The following is a 5507-nucleotide window of genomic DNA, read 5'->3' on the forward strand; positions in this document are numbered from 1 at the left end:
TCATTAGTAATTTGATTAATTGAACTTAATTTATCATGAACTTAGTCATAATAGTTTTGCATATTGCTACCTCTTGAGCACTGCGTTGGTTTTCCATTGAAGATGCAAGGGTGATGCAGTAAAGCAGCGTAAGTATTTCCCTCAGTTTTTGAGAACCAAGGTATCAATCCAGTAGGAGGCCACGCACGAGTCCCTCGCACCTACACAAACAAATAAATCCTCGCAAGCAACGCAATAAAGGGGTTGTCAATCCCTTCATGGTCACTTACGAGAGTGAGATCTGATAGATATGATAAGATGATATTTTTGGTATTTTTATGATAAAGATGCAAAGTAAATAAAAGCAAAATAAACGACGCCAGAAATAGCTTGTTGTCGGGAGATTAAATATGATGGAAAATAGACCTGGGGGCCATAGGTTTCACTAGTGGCTTCTCTCGAGAGCATAAGTATTAGGTGGGTAAACAAATTACTGTTGAGCAATTGACAGAATAGAGCATAGTTATGAGAATATCTAGGTATGATCATGTATATAGGCATCACGTCCAAGACAAGTAGACCGACTCCTGCCTCCATCTACTACTATTACTCCACGCATCGACCGCTATCCAGCATGCATCTAGAGTATTAAGTTCAAGAGAACAGAGTAACGCTTTAAGTAAGATGACATGATGTAGAGGGGATAAATTCATGCAATATGATATGAACCCCATCTTGTTATCCTCGATGGAAACAATACAATACGTGCCTTGCTGCCCCTATTGTCACTTGGAAAGGACACCGCAAGATTGAACCCAAAGCTAAGCACTTCTCCCATTGCAAGAAAGATCAATCTAGTAGGCCAAACCAAACTGATAATTCGAAGAGAGTTGCAAAGATAACCAATCATACATAAAAGAATTCAGAGAAGATTCAAATATTGTTCATAGATAAACTTGATCATAAACCCACAATTCATCGGTCTCAACAAACACACCGCAAAAGAAGGTTACATCGAATAGATCTCCACAAGAGAGGGGGAGAACATTGTATTGAGATCCAAAAAGAGAGAAGAAGCCATCTAGCTAATAACTATGGACCCGAAGGTCTGAGGTAAACTACTCACACATCATCGGAGAGGCTATGGTGTTGATGCAGAAGCCCTCCGTGATCGATGCCCCCTCCGGCGGAGCTTCGGAAAAGGCCCCAAGATGGGATCTCACGGGTACAGAAGGTTGCGGCGGTGGAATTAGGTTTTTGGCTCCGTATCTGATAGTTTGGGGGTACGTAGGTATATATAGGAGGAAGAAGTACGTCGGTGGAGCAACGTGGGCCCCACGAGGGTGGAGGGCGCGCCCCCCCTACCTCGTGCCTTCCTGGTTGATTTCTTGACGTAGGGTCCGTGTCCTCTGGATCATGTTCGTTCCAAAAATCACGTTCCCGAAGGTTTCATTCCGTTTGGACTCCGTTTGATATTCTTTTTCTGCGAAACTCTGAAATAGGCAAAAAATAGCAATTCTGGGCTGGGCCTCCGGTTAATAGGTTAGTCCCAAAAATAATATAAAAGTGAATAATAAAGCCCAATAATGTCCAAAACAGAATCTAATATAGCATGGAAGAATAAAAAATTATAGATACGTTGGAGACGTATCAAGCATCCCCAAGCTTAATTCCTGCTCATCCTCGAGTAGGTAAATGATAAAAACAGAATTTTTGATGTGGAATGCTACTTGGCATAATTTCAATGTAATTCTCTTAATTGTAGTATGAATATTCAGATCCGAAAGATTCAAGACAAAAGTTTAATATTGACATAAAAATAATAATACTTCAAGCATACTAACTAAGCAATTATGTCTTCTCAAAATAACATGGCCAAAGAAAGTTATCCCTACAAAATCATATAGTTTGGCTATGCTCTATCTTCACCACACAAAGTATTTAAATCATGCACAACCCCGATGACAAGCCAAACAATTGTTTCATACTTTTGATGTTCTCAAACTTTTTCAATCTTCACGCAATACATGAGCGTGAGCCATGGACATAGCACTATATGTGGAATAGAATGGTGGTTGTGGAGAAGAAAAAAAGGAGAAGATAGTCTCGCATCAACTAGGCGTATCAACGGGCTATGGAGATGCCCATTAATAGATATCAATGTGAGTGAGTAGGGATTGCCACGCAACGGATGCACTAGAGCTATAAGTATATGAAAGCTCAACAAAAGGAACTAAGTGGTTGTGCATCCAACTCGCTTGCTCACGAAGACCTTGGGCATTTTGAGGAAGCCCATCATTGGAATATACAAGCCAAGTTCTATAATGAAAATTTCCCACTAGTATATGAAAGTGATATCATAGGAGACTCTCTATCATGAAGATCATGGTGCTCCTTTGAAGCACAAGTGTGGTAAAAGGATAGTAACATTGTCCCTTCTCTCTTTTTCTCTCATTTTTTTATTTTTTTTATTTGGGCCTTCTTTTTTTTTATGGCCTCTTCTCTTTTTTTATTTAGTCCGGAGTCTCATCCCGACTTGTGGGGGAATCATAGTCTCCATCATCCTTTCCTCACTTGGGACAATGCTCTAAAAATGATGTTCATCACACTTTTATTTACTTACAACTCAACAATTACAACTCAATACTTAGAACAAAATATGACTCTATGAGAATGCCTCCGGCGGTTTACCGGGATATGCAATGAATCAAGAGTGACATGTTTGAAAGAATTATGAACGGTGGCTTTGCCACAAATACAATGTCAACTACATGATCATGCAAAGCAATATGACAATGATGGAGCGTGTCATAGTAAACGGAACGGTGGTAAGTTGCATGGAAATATATCTCGGAATGTCTATGGAAATGCCATGATAGGTAGGTATGGTGGCTGTTTTGAGGAAGGTATATGGTGGGTGTATGATACCGGCGAAAAGTGTGCGGTAATAGGGAGGCTAGCAATAGTGGAAGGAAGAAAAGTGTGTATAATCCATGGACTCAACATTAGTCATTAAGAACTCATATATTTATTGCAAAAATCTACAAGTTATCAAAGCAAAGTATTACGCACATGATCCTAGGGGGATAGATTGGTAGGAGAAGACCATCGCTCGTCCCCGACCGCCACTCATAAGGAAGACAATCAATAAATAAATCATGCTCCGACTTCATCACATAATGGTTCACCATACGTGCATGCTACGGGAATCACAAACTTTAACACAAGTATTTCTCAAATTCACAACTACTAAACTAGCATGACTCTAATATCACCATCTCCATATCTCAAAACAATTATCAAGCATCAAACTTCTCATAGTATTCAACACACTCATAAGAATTTTTTTTACTAGCCTTAAACGCCTAGCATAATTAAAGAAAATTACCATGCTGTTTTGTAGGACTCTCAAAATAATCTAAGTGAATCATGAGAGAACAATAGTTTCTATAAAACAAATCCACCACCGTGCTCTAAAAGATATAAGTGAAGCACTAGAGCAAAAACTATATAACTCAAAAGATATAAGTGAAGCACACAGAGTATTCTAATAATTTATGAATCATGTGTGTCTCTCTCAAAAGGTGTGTACAGCAAGGATGATTGTGGCAAACTAACAAACAAAGACTCAAATAATACAATACGCTCCAAGCAAAACACACATGTGGTGAATAAAAATATAGCTCCAAGTAAAGTTACCGATGGAAGTAGACGAAAAGAGGGGATGCCTTCCGGGGCATCCCCAAGCTTTGGCTTTTAGGTGTCCTTAGATTATCTTGGGGTTCCATGGGCATCCCGAAGCTTAGGCTCTTACCACTCCTTGTTCCATAATCCATCAAATCTTTTACCCAAAACTTGAAAACTTCACAACACAAAACTTAACAGAAAATCTCGTGAGCTCCGTTAGCGAAAGAAAACAAAACACCACTTCAAGGTACTGTAATGAACTCATTCTTTATTTATATTGGTGTTAAAAATACTGTATTCCAACTTCACTATGGTTTATAAACTATTTTACTAGCCATAGATTCATCAAAATAAGCAAACAACACATGAAAAACAGAATCTGTCAAAAACAGAACAGTCTGTAGTAATCTGTAACTAACGCAAACTTCTGGAACTCCAAAACTTCATCCAAAATAGGACTACCTAGACAATTTGTTTATTGATCAGCAGCAATTGGAATCAATATTTTATCACGTTCTGATGATTTTTAACAATTATTTTCGTGAACAGAAAGTTTCTGAAATTTTCAGCAAGATCAAATAACTATCATCCAAGAAGATCCTATAGGTTAAGCTTGGCACAAACACTAATTAAAACATAAAAACACATCTAACCAGAGGCTAGATCAAATATTTATTCCTAAACATAATCAGAAAAGCAAAAAAAATTGGGTTGCCTCCCACAAGCGCTGTCGCTTAACGCCCCTAGCTAGGCATAATAGCAAGGATAGATCTACGTATTGCCATCTTTATTTTTAGGGAAGAAAAGAGCAAACTTGTTATCTATGGAATTAATCTTTCTATTTTGATAAAGCACGTGGCTATTAATGGTAGAAGAAAGATTAAGCACGTTGCGGAATTGGCATCTAGGCTAGCTTTTATTTCTTTGATAGATTCGTTTTGGTAGGAGAGCAAAAGAGATGTGGATTCAACTTTCTCATTCATGGGGTGCCCAAATATAGTTTTCATCTTTTCATAGGTATCTATAGGGTCCCCTTCAAGAAAACCATCTTCAAAAATAGAATCTAAAACTTGTTTGAACGAAGCGGGCAACCCAACATAAAAGCTTTTTAAGTAAACCTCAATTTGATATTGGGGTACATAGCTAGCCCGGATCCTTAACAGCCTATCCCAAGCATCTTTTAAAGATTCATCGAGTAAATAACGAAAAATTCCAGAATCATCTTCATCAAAATTATTAAGATTCTCATTGATAACTCCGGCAGGTTTTTCCATAGTATCTCTATTTATGAGTTTAGATAAAATAGCAGGATTGTCTAAAGTGCTAAAACTCGGGAGAGAAACCCCAACCCTTTTTGATTCTGACATGGCGAAAGGAAGGCGAGCGGAAAAGAGAGGGCGAATAAAATGGCAAGGGTGAAGTGGGGGAGAGGAAAACGAGAGGCAAATGGCAAATAATGTAATGCGGGCGATAAGGGTTTGTGATGGGTACTTGGTATGTTGACTTTTGCGTAGACTCCCCGGCAACGACGCCAGAAATCCTTCTTGCTACCTCTTGAGCACTGCGTTGGTTTTCCCTTGAAGAGGAAAGGGTGATGCAGTAAAGCAGCGTAAGTATTTCCCTCGGTTTTTGAGAACCAAGGTATCAATCCAGTAGGAGGCCACGCACGAGTCCCTCGCACCTACACAAACAAATAAATCCTCGCAACCAACGCAATAAAGGGGTTGTCAATCCCTTCACGGTCACTTACGAGAGTGAGATCTGATAGATATGATAAGATAATATTTTTTGGTATTTTTATGATAAAGATGCAAAGTAAAATAAAAGCAAAATAAACGGCG

The sequence above is a fragment of the Triticum aestivum genome, chromosome 3D (genome assembly GCF_018294505.1).
Source record: "Triticum aestivum cultivar Chinese Spring chromosome 3D, IWGSC CS RefSeq v2.1, whole genome shotgun sequence".
Lineage (NCBI taxonomy): Eukaryota > Viridiplantae > Streptophyta > Magnoliopsida > Poales > Poaceae > Triticum > Triticum aestivum.